Source organism: Ranitomeya imitator, chromosome 10 (assembly GCF_032444005.1).
Source record: "Ranitomeya imitator isolate aRanImi1 chromosome 10, aRanImi1.pri, whole genome shotgun sequence".
NCBI classification, from domain to species: domain Eukaryota; kingdom Metazoa; phylum Chordata; class Amphibia; order Anura; family Dendrobatidae; genus Ranitomeya; species Ranitomeya imitator.
Window position 1 is genome coordinate 141,353,054 of NC_091291.1, and position 16,835 is coordinate 141,369,888.

The following is a 16,835-nucleotide window of genomic DNA, read 5'->3' on the forward strand; positions in this document are numbered from 1 at the left end:
TGCAGTCACCACTAGGGGAAGCTCCCTGTATACAGAGATACATGATAAGATCCTGCCTGCAGCCACCACTAGGGGGAGCTCCCTGTATGCAGAGATACATGATAAGATCCTGTCTGCAGTCACCACTAGGGGGAGCTCCCTGTATGCAGAGATACATGATAAGATCCTGCCTGCAGCCACCATGTATCTCTGTATAAAGGGAGCTCCCCCTAGTGGTGGCTGCAGACAGGATCTTATCATGTATCTCTGCATACAGGGAGCTCCCCCTAGTGGTGACTGCAGACAGGATCTTATCATGTATCTCTGCATACAGGGAGCTCCCCCTAGTGGTGGCTGCAGGCAGGATCTTATCATGTATCTCTGCATACAGGGAGCTCCCCCTAGTGGTGGCTGCAGACAGGATCTTATCATGTATCTCTGCATACAGGGAGCTCCCCCTAGTGGTGGCTGCAGGCAGGATCTCATCATGTATCTCTGCATACAGGGAGCTCCCCCTAGTGGTGGCTGCAGGCAGGATCTCATCATGTATCTCTGTATAAAGGGAGCTCCCCCTAGTGGTGGCTGCAGGCAGGATCTTATCATGTATCTCTGTATACAGGGAGCTCCCCCTAGTGGTGACTGCAGACAGGATCTTATCATATATCTCTGTATACAGGCAGATCCCCCTAGTGGTGGCTGCAGGCAGGATCTTATCATATATCTCTGTATACAGGGAGATCCCCCTAGTGGTGACTGCAGACAGGATCTTATCATGTATCTCTGTATACAGGGAGCTCCCCCTAGTGGTGACTGCAGACAGGATCTTATCATGTATCTCTGTATACAGGGAGCTCCCCTAGTGGTGGCTGCAGACAGGATCTTATGTATCTCTGTATACAGGGAGCTCCCCCTAGTGGTGGCTGCAGACAGGATCTTATCATGTATCTCTGTATACAGGGAGCTCCCCCTAGTGGTGACTGCAGACAGGATCTTACATATCTCTGTATACAGGGAGCTCCCCCTAGAGGTGGCTGCAGAAAGATAAGATTATCCTCTATGTAATAAGTCTGATGGAAGATGTGAAGTTGATTCCACTTGGTCCTTGTCTGAATTGAGTCGTCCCATTTCCCAAGTGTCTGATAACCCTTCACATCACTTGGCGGGAACCCACTTTTAAAACTCTGGCAAAACTTCAAGCGTGAGCAGAAGACTGGGAATTACTACAAGTCCAACATCCTCCCAACAATGGAGGCACAGAGGATTAACACCCTGAGATTGGGGTTCAGCTATGGGCAATAGAGCTGTTGTGTCAGGCAACTTCTCCAGATTTGCATGAGAAAAGCGACTTTGGGGAGGAATTGCTGCTTAATTAAAGAGCAGCCGCCACCTTAATTAGCATGGTACTTTGCATGGGTGTAAATCACTTCCTCATTAGCCGCTGGCACCAATGCAATAGAACATATTACCTCCTTGGTGCCAGATGTGGGGGGGCAAGGATCTGCAGGATATGTGAGGTGCAATGATCTGCAAAACATGTAGGGGGTAATGATCCGCAGAACATGTGGTGGGTAACGATCCGCAGAATGTGTGGGGTTCCCATGCTCTGTGCTATGAAGAAGTCACAATGATAGTCATCATTTATGGGGGTGCCATGTTATGCGGGATCTATGGGAAGCGGGGAGATGTCCTGCATCATAGTGAACAGTTTGGGGGGCTCTGGGTCTTGTGGGACCCCATTCTGCAGGATGTTTTGTAATAAGTTTTTGATCGGGGGGTGATGTTCTTCATGATATGCAAGGACAGAGCCGGGGGGAACAAGGTACAAACCTCCGGCTCATACAAATAGTGCAATGTTCTGCAGGAGTGGCCTAAGAACGTGTCCTGCAATGTTGTAGGTGCAATGGTCTGCACATTCTCTGCACACTGCCTGTGGTCAATATTCAGCAGCGCACGTCTCATAGGAGAAATCCCCCTATACAATATTCCTAGAATAATATTGTGCGTGGTCTTCAAGACTGAGGACAGCGCCCCCGCTTCTCGGCAGCGCCTCCGCTTCTCGGCAGCACTCTGGTACGTCGCATGTCGCAATACCCAAATCCACCCAAGACCTGATCATCTAGGTATGAGTGCAGGTAACTCCGGAAGCTGAGGTATGGGGGGCTGCTTGTAGGACCCTCACAGCGTCAGACATGGAGAGGGTAGAGTGGTCTCAGCGATCCTTAAAGGAACAACCAAATTTGCAGCGTAAAGATTTTTCCAGATACCTGTAAGGTGCTGATCGGGGGGACGACGTGGCCCCTTTATTAGTAGAACTTACTGGCGAGTTTTAGGTGGAACGCCCCTTTAAAACTAAACTTTTGAGACTTTTCCAGCTTCCATTTTCCCAGAGGGTTTTTCGGCGTAATCTCCTGAGCACCTGAATGAGGAAGCCGGGCGATCTGTCAGCAACATACCTGCCTCCTCCGCCCGGTGTCTCCGCTCTCTGAGGAGGCCATTGTCCTCACGCTGACAGCTCCTCCGAGCCCATTTTCAGCACGGTCCTCGTTATCTCATCGAGGTCTCTGTCGTCCCCATTGTCCCCGCGGATTAAGCTTTCTTCTGCTTTTGGGGTTTGCAATTTATGTCTGTGACCCAACACTGAGGAATGGACGAGGCGGGAACATCGGGATTATATACCGCCATCTGGGACGCGAATCGTCCTGGGATCAGTTACTGGAGACGGTGCAGTGTTACCTACACGGCTCAGGGCCGGAGAAATGGCACTGTTCATCCTGAGCCTCCTGGTGCCAGCACTAAGGGCACGGGACCGCAGGTTAGCATCCAATGGTGATCTAGGTCCGTTCCCAGTTAAACCCCGAGTGCTGACTGTGTGCATTAATTTCACTAGTTTATCATCCGTTGGGTCTGCGGCTCCATTCACTTTAATAGGGCGGAGATGCAATACCAGATGCAACCTGTGGTCAGGTGTGGCGCTGTTTTTAGATGAAAGCAGCCATGTTTTTATAACTTTGTATAAACACCTTTAAGGGCAAAAATGTCCAAATTATTGGCCTGAAAAAATGTATGTTGGTTGTCACCCAGCTCCGCCAGTCCTGGATCTGCACCCGACGCCGTGACTTGTATAGGGCGGCGCGGTTCAGGGCTGTGCAGGGGTCGCTGCCGGTCAGGTATCCGGGCACGAGGACGGCTGCAGGAATACTTTCACGGATAATTTGCTTTTGTGATGTTTTCTGACGCTGCAGCGATACAGAACACGGCGTGTATCAGGGTTCACGCTAGGATATGGGAAGCTCCGACGGGGCCAGAAACTCCGGATTCCTCCCATGACCCTCTGCTGCAAATATGGAAAACCCAACTGATGAGTAATCCCCGGGGTCCAATCCAGCCCGCCGCCTCCAGTATCTGTTCTGCTCCGATTCTGCACTCATCACTCCTGGAAGTAAAGTATGGCTGCAGCAAATGTCTGCTCTGCAGCACAGAGGATTTCAGGGGAGAAATGTGCTGATCTGACAGAGTTGGGTGCATTCTCCGGCCTCTTGGTGACCCGACCCGACCCCCGGCCTCCACACATGAGGCTGCTAGTTCAGGTTAGGAGACCCGCAGCCGCTCTGGGCATTGTGGATCTTACACATTGTGAAAGAAGGGTTCTCCCAGCAGCACAGAGGATTTTAGAAGAGGAATGTGTTTCATCTTGCAGGAGCAGGGTTCCCTGCAGCACAGAGTATTTCAGGGGAGGAGTCTGCTGGGCCTGTGGGAGGCTACAGAGTGGGAATTAGTCACTAGAAGAGGTGGGATCATCCAGCAGCACAGAGGATTTCAGGAGAGGAGTCTGCTGAGCCTGTGGGAGGCTACAGAGTGGGAATTAGTCACTAGAAGAGGTGGGATCATCCAGCAGCACAGAGGATTTCAGGAGAGGAGTCTGCTGAGCCTGTGGGAGGCTACAGAGTGGGAATTAGTCACTAGAAGAGGTGGGATCATCCAGCAGCACAGAGGATTTCAGGAGAGGAGTCTGCTGGGCCTGTGGGAGGCTACAGAGTGGGAATTAGTCAGTAGAAGAGGTGGGATCATCCAGCAGCACAGAGGATTTCAGGAGAGGAGTCTGCTGAGCCTGTGGGAGGCTACAGAGTGGGAATTAGTCACTAGAAGAGGTGGGATCATCCAGCAGCACAGAGTATTTCAGAAGTGGAGTCTGCTGAGCCTGTGGGAGGCTACAGAGTGGGAATTAGTCACTAGAAGAGGTGGGATCATCCAGCAGCACAGAGGATTTCAGGAGAGGAGTCTGCTGAGCCTGTGGGAGGCTACAGAGTGGGAATTAGTCACTAGAGGAGGCGGGATCATCCAGCAGCACAGAGTATTTCAGGGGAGGAGTCTGCTGAGCCTGTGGGAGGCTACAGAGTGGGAATTAGTCACTAGAAGAGGCGGGATCATCCAGCAGCACAGAGTATTTCAGGGGAGGAGTCTGCTGGGCCTGTGGGAGGCTACAGAGTGGGAATTAGTCACTAGAAGAGGTGGGATCATCCAGCAGCACAGAGGATTTCAGGAGAGGAGTCTGCTGGGCCTGTGGGAGGCTACAGAGTGGGAATTAGTCACTAGAAGAGGTGGGATCATCCAGCAGCACAGAGGATTTCAGGAGAGGAGTCTGCTGGGCCTGTGGGAGGCTACAGAGTGGGAATTAATCACTAGAAGAGGTGGGATCATCCAGCAGCACAGAGGATTTCAGGAGAGGAGTCTGCTGAGCCTGTGGGAGGCTACAGAGTGGGAATTAGTCACTAGAAGAGGTGGGATCATCCAGCAGCACAGAGGATTTCAGGAGAGGAGTCTGCTGAGCCTGTGGGAGGCTACAGAGTGGGAATTAGTCACTAGAAGAGGTGGGATCATCCAGCAGCACAGAGGATTTCAGGAGAGGAGTCTGCTGGGCCTGTGGGAGGCTACAGAGTGGGAATTAGTCAGTAGAAGAGGTGGGATCATCCAGCAGCACAGAGGATTTCAGGAGAGGAGTCTGCTCAGCCTGTGGGAGGCTACAGAGTGGGAATTAGTCACTAGAAGAGGTGGGATCATCCAGCAGCACAGAGGATTTCAGGAGAGGAGTCTGCTGGGCCTGTGGGAGGCTACAGAGTGGGAATTAGTCACTAGAGGAGGCGAGATCATCCAGCAGCACAGAGTATTTCAGGGGAGGAGTCTGCTGAGCCTGTGGGAGGCTACAGAGTGGGAATTAGTCAGTAGAAGAGGTGGGATCATCCAGCAGCACAGAGGATTTCAGGAGAGGAGTCTGCTGGGCCTGTGGGAGGCTACAGAGTGGGAACTAGTCACTAGAAGAGGTGGGATCATCCAGCAGCACAGAGTATTTCAGGAGAGGAGTCTGCTGAGCCTGTGGGAGGCTACAGAGTGGGAATTAGTCACTAGAAGAGGTGGGATCATCCAGCAGCACAGAGTATTTCAGGGGAGGAGTCTGCTGGGCCTGTGGGAGGCTACAGAGTGGGAATTAGTCACTAGAAGAGGTGGGATCATCCAGCAGCACAGAGTATTTCAGGGGAGGAGTCTGCTGGGCCTGTGGGAGGCTACAGAGTGGGAATTAGTCACTAGAAGAGGTGGGATCATCCAGCAGCACAGAGGATTTCAGGGGAGGAGTCTGCTGAGCCTGTGGGAGGCTACAGAGTGGGAATTAGTCACTAGAAGAGGTGGGATCATCCAGCAGCACAGAGTATTTCAGGGGAGGAGTCTGCTGAGCCTGTGGGAGGCTACAGAGTGGGAATTAGTCACTAGAAGAGGTGGGATCATCCAGCAGCACAGAGTATTTCAGGGGAGGAGTCTGCTGAGCCTGTGGGAGGCTACAGAGTGGGAGTTAGACAATAGAAGAGGTGGGATCATCCAGCAGCACAGAGGATTTCAGGAGAGGAGTCTGCTGAGCCTGTGGGAGGCTACAGATAGGGAATTAGTCAGTAGAAGAGGTGGGATCATCCAGCAGCACAGAGGATTTCAGGAGAGGAGTCTGCTGGGCCTGTGGGAGGCTACAGAGTGGGAATTAATCACTAGAAGAGGTGGGATCATCCAGCAGCACAGAGGATTTCAGGAGAGGAGTCTGCTGGGCCTGTGGGAGGCTACAGAGTGGGAATTAATCACTAGAAGAGGTGGGATCATCCAGCAGCACAGAGGATTTCAGGAGAGGAGTCTGCTGGGCCTGTGGGAGGCTACAGAGTGGGAATTAGTCACTAGAAGAGGTGGGATCATCCAGCAGCACAGAGTATTTCAGGAGAGGAGTCTGCTGAGCCTGTGGGAGGCTACAGAGTGGGAATTAGTCACTAGAAGAGGTGGGATCATCCAGCAGCACAGAGTATTTCAGGAGAGGAGTCTGCTGGGCCTGTGGGAGGCTACAGAGTGGGAATTAGTCACTAGAAGAGGTGGGATCATCCAGCAGCACAGAGTATTTCAGGAGAGGAGTCTGCTGGGCCTGTGGGAGGCTACAGAGTGGGAATTAGTCACTAGAAGAGGTGGGATCATCCAGCAGCACAGAGTATTTCAGGGGAGGAGTCTGCTGGGCCTGTGGGAGGCTACAGAGTGGGAATTAGTCAGTAGAAGAGGTGAGATCATCCAGCAGCACAGAGGATTTCAGGGGAGGAGTCTGCTGGGCCTGTGGGAGGCTACAGAGTGGGAATTAATCACTAGAAGAGGTGGGATCATCCAGCAGCACAGAGGATTTCAGGAGAGGAGTCTGCTGAGCCTGTGGGAGGCTACAGAGTGGGAATTAGTCACTAGAAGAGGCGGGATCATCCAGCAGCACAGAGGATTTCAGGGGAGGAGTCTGCTGAGCCTGTGGGAGGCTACAGAGTGGGAATTAGACAATAGAAGAGGTGGGATCATCCAGCAGCACAGAGGATTTCAGGAGAGGAGTCTGCTGAGCCTGTGGGAGGCTACAGAGTGGGAATTAGACACTAGAAGAGGCGGGATCATCCAGCAGCACAGAGTATTTCAGGAGAGGAGTCTGCTGAGCCTGTGGGAGGCTACAGATTGGGAATTAGTCAGTAGAAGAGGTGGGATCATCCAGCAGCACAGAGGATTTCAGGAGAGGAGTCTGCTGCTGGTCTTGTAACTTCTTCATCTGTTGTGTGATAATGGGAGAAGGAAAACACTGGGATAATGGGGTGTCCGAAAAGTTTTGCGTTGCGGAAGTAAAAATCTTTCAGAGGCACAGAGTATTTCAGGAGATGGCTAAAGAAACAGACTTGTGTTGCCCTTGTCACCCATGGATTTTGCACATATGGCGGCACAGGCCGAGCCCCCGAGTCCGGGTACATATGAGGGGCACACGGGCGGTATCCGGACACATGTATGTCCTCCCATGGATTATGTAGCATGCAGCAGGGGGCTCCGTTTCTGTGTGACCCCTCTGTCCCGGCCCCTCCAGTAACAGGATAGAGTTTCATGCTTGCAGGACAAAAGTAAAAAGGGAAGAAAAAGAAGGAGACCGTGGAGTGTGACCAATCAGGAATGATCCTAATGGCTGCACCCAGGGGGTCCGCAGCATTCAGAGCTGGAACCTGATCTTCTTCTACCTCTGCATTCACCGGCCATCATGCAGACAATGTGGGGGGCAGCGCCGTGCCCAGGGGTCACACACCTTCTCTGCACCAGCAACACAACTATCCGATGACTAGAAAATAACGGGGAAAAGCCGCAGGGTCGCCCCTGCCCGTATGGGGGGCACAAGTAACACTGGCAAAAAACTGTCCCCCTATACTGTGTAAGGGGTTAGTAGGGCAGGATGTCCCCCAAACAAGGATGTGTACAGCCCGGCCGGCCGCAGAGATTGTGACATCATCACATCACAGACCGACTACAGAGATTGTGACATCACTGCACTCACTGTATGACATCATCACATCACAGACCGACCGGCTACAGAGATTGTGACATCACTGCACTCACTGTATGACATCATCACAGACTGACCGGCTACAGAGATTGTGACATCACTGCACTCACTGTATGACATCATCCAATCACAGACCGACCGGCTACAGAGATTGTGACATCACTGCACTCACTGTATGACATCATCACAGACTGACCGGCTACAGAGATTGTGACATCACTGCACTCACTGTATGACATCATCCAATCACAGACCGACCGGCTACAGAGATTGTGAGATCACTGCACTCACTGTATGACATCATCACAGACTGACCGGCTACAGAGATTGTGACATCACTGCACTCACTGTATGACATCATCACATCACAGACCGACTGGCTACAGAGATTGTGACATCACCGCACTCACTGTATGACATCATCACATCACAGATTTCCTCCAAGCACAATGTGTATATTGTTCGGTTACATTATCAGTTACTGTTGCGCGGCAGATCTGCTCTGGTCTGCACTCCTTGCAGATGATTGAACAATAATGAATAGCCCCAGAATATATACGGAGGACCACATAGGAATCAACAAAACGTAAGAGATAACAAAATCCTCCAGCGCAGGTATAGAGATGATGGTATTCAATATAGAAACCCAGAGTTGGTATAATTACCCTGTATAGGAACCAACCCTTAAAGGGACACTGTCACCTGAATTTGGAGGGAACAATCTTCAGCCATGGAGGCGGGGTTTTGGAGTTTTTGATTCACCCTTTCCTTACCCGCTGGCTGCATGCTGACTGCAATATTGGATTGAAGTTCATTCTCTGTCCTCCATAGTACACGACTGCGACAGGTAATCTTGCCTTGTGCAGGCGTGTACGATGGAGGACAGAGAATGAACTTCAATCCAATATTGCAGCCAGCATGCAGCCAGCGGGTAAGGAAAGGGTGAATCAAAAACCCCAAAACCCCGCCTCCATGGCTGAAGATTGTTCCCTCCAAATTCAGGTGACAGTGTCCCTTTAACGTGCGTTTCGATCTTGCATCTTCCTCAGAAGGGGTGCACCCTCAGACGACCCGATATCCGAGCATTCTCAGACGACCCGATATCCGAGCACGCTCAGACGACCCGATATCCGAGCAAGCTCAGACAACCCGATATCCGAGCACGCTCAGACGACCCGATATCCGAGCACGCTCACACGACCCGATATCCGAGCACGCTCAGACGAACAGATATCCGAGCACGCTCAGACGACCCAATATCCAAGCACGCTCAGACGACCCGATATCCGAGCACGCTCAGACGACCCGATATCCGAGCACGCTCAGACGAACCGATATCCAAGCACGCTCAGACGACCCGATATCCAAGCACGCTCAGACGACCCGATATCCGAGCACGCTCAGACGAACAGATATCCGAGCACGCTCAGACGACCCAATATCCAAGCACGCTCAGACGACCCGATATCCGAGCACGCTCAGACGACCCGATATCCGAGCACGCTCAGACGAACCGATATCCGAGCACGCTCAGACGACCCGATATCCGAGCACGCTCACACGACCCGATATCCGAGCACGCTCAGACGAACAGATATCCGAGCACGCTCAGACGACCCAATATCCAAGCACGCTCAGACGACCCGATATCCGAGCACGCTCAGACGACCCGATATCCGAGCACGCTCAGACGAACCGATATCCGAGCACGCTCAGACGACCCGATATCCGAGCACGCTCAGACGACCCGATATCCGAGCACGCTCAGACGACCCGATATCCGAGCACGCTCAGACGAACCGATATCCGAGCACGCTCAGACGACCCGATATCCGAGCACGCTCAGACGACCCGATATCCGAGCACGCTCAGACGACCCGATATCCGAGCACACTCAGACGAACCGATATCAGAGCACGCTCAGACGAACCGATATCAGAGCACGCTCAGACGAACCGATATCCGAGCACGCTCAGACGACCCAATATCCGAGCACGCTCAGACGAACCGATATCCGAGCTCGCTCGCTCATCACTAGTCGCTACATCTGTTACACTGCTCTTTTCCTCCGCACCATTTTAGGCCTTAGGTCTCTACACATTGTTGCAGGGCAACATGGTTACAGATTGTGCCACCTTCTTTCAGGCATTTTAGGGAGGATTGTTTTGTAAATTAACCCCTGGTGCAACATTTACATAAGATCCTAATATTCAGCAGGAATTTGCAGGAGGCGGTGCAGCAGCTGCAGCCCGGCAGTGTCCTCCTGGTGGTATATTGTGTGGCCAGTGTACCCAGCAAACATTCCCCATCCCGGAGAACAGAAGTGGCTGTATACTGGTTGCCCGGAGACGGGCACTGGCCACTTACAGGAGCAGAACAATATGGCTGCAGGGCAGAATGCGGCCGCCTTCTCTGAAAGGATTTTCTGAAGGACTGAGCCATCTTTTTCATTGACCCTTCATTCAGGGCCGCCGTTTATCCCTCATGGCTGCGGCTCGGAGCTCAGAGAATCAGTCTTTGGAAAGTGATCATATCCTGCTGTTTTCATTATTGGGCTCCGGCAGAGAAGGCATTGAGAGGTTTTCTTTGGAAATTCAGCGGGCAAAGATCAAAGCCCCCTGCACCTTTCCCCCCATGTCTGCCACAGTACACACAGGCTGCAGAATGCTGCGGATCCTCCGTGGCGACACACGCTGCCATATGTCCTATGAATGCCCCATGGGATAGGGTATTATGTGCATCAATGCCAGGGCTGGCAGCGGCGTATGGCCTGATGGGTATGTAAGCGGCCTTGTAATCACGTGGACCCGGCCCAATTACATGTCTATGGACCAACAATGGAGCAGCTGGTATAAAGGCAAATGGGGGCTGGATGAGCCAGGAGAGGAGCAGAATCCAGCCTCAACCCTGCTGGAGGAGCGCTGGCACCCTGCATTGCACGGACCCCCAGTGCTATGGGTGCTTGGGTAGCCGCCAAGTGTCCCCTGCAAAACTCCAGCATCTTCTCAATTTTCCAAATATTCCGGCCCCTCTGAGACCCTTTTACCTTCCACTAGGGGCCTATGGAAACGTTTATCGAATGCCCCAAAAGTGCAAGTGCCCAGCAGACCCCAGTAAGCGCAGCGCGAAGAATCATTTTAGATTTTCCATTTAGGAGTTTAGTTGAAAGGATGTCATCCAGCTTTACCCAAAGGGTTAACTCCGCAGATGAAGAAAAGTGGCCTATACCGCCATGTTCCCCGCTCCTCGCCAGGGTGTTGGGTTTGCTGGATCACCGCTGCCGTCGGATAATCAGTGACACTCGGAGCAGCTGACATATTTCAGTCGCCGCTCGGGTCGCTGCAGGAGCCGGCCGTCCCGCCATCTCTACTTCAAAAACAGTTTAGTCGTTCCCTCCATTAGCGCTAATCCAGAGAACTGCCAGAGTGGATTGTGTTTCCCAGCAGAGTGAGGAGAGGAGGAAAAGATGTCGATTAGTGAAAATGAATACAAAGCCTGCGCTGCTCGATGCAAAGATGGAAAACACATTCTGATCTGCGCCGGAAAATGTCATAAACACGGAGAGCGCACTGCCAAAATCCCTGCAATTGTGCTCCGTGGCAGGGATGGCGGCCGAGGGGGGAGGAGAAGGAACATAGAACCTCCTGGCGCCTACAGGGACCCAAAACACCCACCCCGGCAGCCTCATACCCTCCGTCCAGGACCGGCTCAATCCCTCCAAGACTGGCACGAAGGACACGGGTGAAAAACGAGGGCGACGGTGCACAATTGCACTCCCCAAAAGTGACACCGTAGGAATATTGAGCTGACCACATAACGGTAATGGTGGCATAGAGGAACATAGGAGCCACAATGAGGCCCGGGGTAGAAGGACCCACTAAGGTGCAAGAAAACTATCAAAGTGTAAGGATGAACTCACAAACCGTTGTCTGACACCAAGATATGTGTTGGGTCGATGTGTAAGACGAGGGCGTAGAAAGTGACAGCCAAGAATGGCGCAGTCATAAACACAATAATGAGGCCTGTGCCCCGCGGGTACGAGAAGATGTAACGCTTCTTGGTTCCGACTCCAGGAAGGCGCACGCGCTTGATGGTTTCAAAGATGGGAAAAAAGAAAACAATGAGTGCCAGGGAGCAGCGTGGCACCCACCACGTGGCACCGGAGAGAGCTGTGAGGGTCCGACGCCATCCTGGTCACCAACAATTACACGATGCAAGGCTCCAATATGTCCGACATCGATATAACACGTCCCAGGGCGTCAGACGACTGAACGCCTGATATCAGTCATATTGTAAACTATAAGTCTGAACTTTACAGAAATAATGAGATTTGCATTGCTGACCCCTGTAAATAACTCCCCGGTGTGATCTGGTCCCCCGATGTTTTGGGGGGTTTCATCCCTGTGTGTGGGGGGATCGCCCCAGCCCTTTATACACGTTGCGTCTGTTATGTAACGGTCTCCTGTTACTTTGCTCATTCAGGACACGACGCTGCGTAAATCCGGGCACAGCCGCCCCCGTCACGTCACCCCCCGCTCTGCTGCTAGTAAATATGGAAGGGGCACGTCACCATTTATTTTGGCACTCGTCCAAAATTGAGGTCATAGCCAAAAACTGAGGAGCAGTATGTGCGAGGGGCTTATTATGGCCTCACTAGGTGCAGTGTCACCTGCCGTTAGGTATTATTGGCTCTGATTCACAAGTAATTAAAGGGAACCTGCCACCTGGACGGGGCACACGTGGATTAAAAGCTACTGGGATAAGTGGTGGGACAGGACTGCTTTGTGAGTCTTCCACTTCCCTCTAAAAAGTGAACATACAAATTTGTGAGTGGACTCCTTTAAGATTTAAAGGTACAAGGCAAAAAAACGAAAAAAACATTTCATGTAGTTACAGCGTAGCCAATAAAATCACCCAACAATAGGGCACTCTGGCCATGGGTATGATCATTCTGGAACCCAATCCAACCAATCAATAAAGGACTCACTTGCCATCCAGTGTCATTGGGGGGTGTTTTTTAGGGGGATGGCGCCCTGCTTTCCCAGAGATAAGCGGTGCTCCAGTTTTGCAGCGGGGCTGATCCTCCACCCCCCATAGCAGAATGGGCAAGGTCATGGAGAAGACATCTGCCCGCAGATCATGCGCCTGAGGTTATATCTTCTCTATAACCTTTACCCACAGTGACCAATCACACGCTGATATCGGAGGCGGCACTCAGGACCTCGGCTCTATTGTTTGCACAAGTTTTCACGCCGCGCACTTTCTTATTCATTCTTTATATAGCCTAAGTTATTGCACGCTTACCTGGAGCAGCTGGCCTGGAGACGTCTGTCCGAGTGCCAAAATCCTGCAAGGAAAACATATAAAAATAACAAAGAAATGTTATTAAATGAATTACGTATTTTAGAAAATCCACTAGCAGCAGAAAGATCAGATTTACAGCTGTCACGCGGCTCTGTGCTCAGTCCCTCGCACTTTATACATCTCTACAGTGAGATCATTGAGGGCCGAGAAGGAAACATGGAGCTTACTAGTGCGACATTAGTGTGGCGGGATTAGGGTCTGCACATGGACACACGCTACAGCTATGGACAGACATAAGGACCTGATACATGTAAATGGGTGCCACACTCCAGAGCAAGAATACAGTAATGTATGAAGTGGAAAAACTCCAAGGTGCAAATGGTGTCATACTGCCCCTATGTACAAGAATATAACTACTAGAATATAACTACTATAATACTGCCCCCTATGTACAAGAATATAACTACTATAATACTGCCCCAATGTACAAGAATATAACTACTATAATACTGCCCCAATGTACAAGAATATAACTACTATAATACTGCCCCCAATGTACAAGAATATAACTACTATAATACTGCCCCTATGTACAAGAATATAACTACTATAATACAGTCCCAATGTACAAGAATATAACTAGTATAATACTGCTCCTATGTACAAGAATATAACTACTATAATACAGTCCCAATGTACAAGAATATAACTACTATAATACTGCCCCAATGTACAAGAATATAACTACTATAATACTGCCCCAATGTACAAGAATATAACTACTATAATACTGCTCCTATGTACAAGAATATAACTACTATAATACTGCCCCAATGTACAAGAATATAACTACTATAATACTGCCCCTATGTACAAGAATATAACTACTATAATACAGTCCCAATGTACAAGAATATAACTACTATAATACTGCTCCTATGTACAAGAATATAACTACTATAATACTGCCCCAATGTACAAGAATATAACTACTATAATACTGCCCCTATGTACAAGAATATAACTACTATAATACAGTCCCAATGTACAAGAATATAACTACTATAATACTGCTCCTATGTACAAGAATATAACTACTATAATACAGTCCCAATGTACAAGAATATAACTACTATAATACTGCCCCAATGTACAAGAATATAACTACTATAATACTGCCCCTATGTACAAGAATATAACTACTATAATACAGTCCCAATGTACAAGAATATAACTACTATAATACTGCTCCTATGTACAAGAATATAACTACTATAATACCGCCCCAATGTACAAGAATATAACTACTATAATACTGCCCCTATGTACAAGAATATAACTACTATAATACTGCCCCTATGTACAAGAATATAACTACTATAATACTGCTCCTATGTACAAGAATATAACTACTATAATACTGCCCCAATGTACAAGAATATAACTACTATAATACTGCTCCTATGTACAAGAATATAACTACTATAATACTGCCCCTATGTACAAGATTATAACTACTATAATACTGCCCCTATGTACAAGAATATAACTACTATAATATTGCTCCCTATGTACAAGAATATAACTACTATAATAATGCCCCTATGTACAAGAATATAACTACTATAATACTGCTCCCTATGTACAAGAATATAACTACTATAATACTGCCCCCTATGTACAAGAATATAACTACTATAATACTGCCCCTATGTACAAGAATATAACTACTATAATACTGCCCCTATGTACAAGAATATAACTACTATAATACTGCTCCTATGTACAAGAATATAAGTACTATAATACTGCTCCTACGTACAAGAATATAACTACTCTAATACTGCTCCTATGTACAAGAATATAACTACTATAATACTGCCGCTATGTACGAGAATATAACTACTATAATACTGCTCCTATGTACAAGAATATAACTACTATAATACTGCTCCTATGTACAAGAATATAACTACTATAATACTGCCCCTATGTACAAGAATATAACTACTATAATACTGCCGCTATGTACGAGAATATAACTACTATAATACTGCTCCTATGTACAAGAATATAACTACTATAATACTGCTCCTATGTACAAGAATATAACTACTATAATACTGCTCCTATGTACAGGAATATAACTACTATAATACTGCTCCTATGTACAAGAATATAACTACGGTACTATAATACTGCTCCCTATGTACAAGAATATAACTACTATAATACTGCCCCCTATGTACAAGAATAGAACTACTATAATACTGCCCCTATGTACAAGAATATAACTACTATAATACTGCCCCTATGTACAAGAATATAACTACTATAATACTGCTCCTATGTACAAGAATATAAGTACTATAATACTGCTCCTACGTACAAGAATATAACTACTCTAATACTGCTCCTATGTACAAGAATATAACTACTATAATACTGCCGCTATGTACGAGAATATAACTACTATAATACTGCTCCTATGTACAAGAATATAACTACTATAATACTGCTCCTATGTACAAGAATATAACTACTATAATACTGCCCCTATGTACAAGAATATAACTACTATAATACTGCCGCTATGTACGAGAATATAACTACTATAATACTGCTCCTATGTACAAGAATATAACTACTATAATACTGCTCCTATGTACAAGAATATAACTACTATAATACTGCTCCTATGTACAGGAATATAACTACTATAATACTGCTCCTATGTACAAGAATATAACTACGGTACTATAATACTGCTCCCTATGTACAAGAATATAACTACTATAATACTGCCCCCTATGTACAAGAATAGAACTACTATAATACTGCTCCTATGTACAAGAATATAACTACTATAATACTGCCCTATGTACAGGAATATAACTACTATAATACTGCCGCTATGTACGAGAATATAACTACTATAATACTGCCGCTATGTATGAGAATATAGCTGCTATAATACTTGCTGTATGGACACTGGGTTGCCACAATGTGACAGCTACGCGTTCTATAGCTGTTATATATGTGGATACATTGGAGGAGACTCATCTCTTGCCATCTCTCTGCTTTATTGTAAGCGTATGCTGCTTCACTTATCTTGGAGGCTTTAGTACAGGGGCCGGCAGCCAAGACCACCAGTTAAGAACAAATATTGTTGGCGGACCTATAGACGTCGATGTGAAGAGACAGTCACGCGTCTGAATGGACTGGAGTCTGTAGAAGTCACAGGGAGTAGGCGAAGATATGATTACTCAATTGTAGAAAATCAAGGCCACAAACAATTTGTTTTCCTGGAAATGCGCTTTCTAGACCCAAGATAAAAGAATGAGTGGAGAGAGAGGAAAATACTGGCAGAAAAAAGGCCCATCTCAGACCTCGTCATCGCCATTGCGTGATTAGGGCACGGTGTGATCTATGCTGATTAATTCCATAATATATATTTATAACAACGATATTCTGTGATACGGGGTTACAAATCTGCTGTATAGATGAAGAGCTAAATTGTGACATTCTCCCTTCCTGCAGCCACCACTAGGGGGAGCTTATTGTATACGGTGCTATTAGCGAGCTCTATGTATATAGCGTATACAGGGAACGGCTATACTCCAGATTAGCAGGCGCAGGAGGATGAATAATTTAACAAAAATTCTACCACTTTGGTATCTCC

At 48.3% G+C, this 16,835-nt stretch overlaps 1 protein-coding gene across 2 annotated transcripts in view; it reads right to left on the reverse strand.

Moving 5' to 3' along the window:
* Positions 1-16,835, reverse strand: part of CDON (cell adhesion associated, oncogene regulated) — a 94,147-nt gene that overhangs the window by 54,914 nt on the left and 22,398 nt on the right. For both annotated transcript variants that reach the window (XM_069741100.1, XM_069741098.1), the window contains exon 2: positions 13,154-13,196. The gene's annotated coding sequence lies outside the window, so the exon portion shown is untranslated. The remainder of the gene's footprint in view (positions 1-13,153; positions 13,197-16,835) is intronic.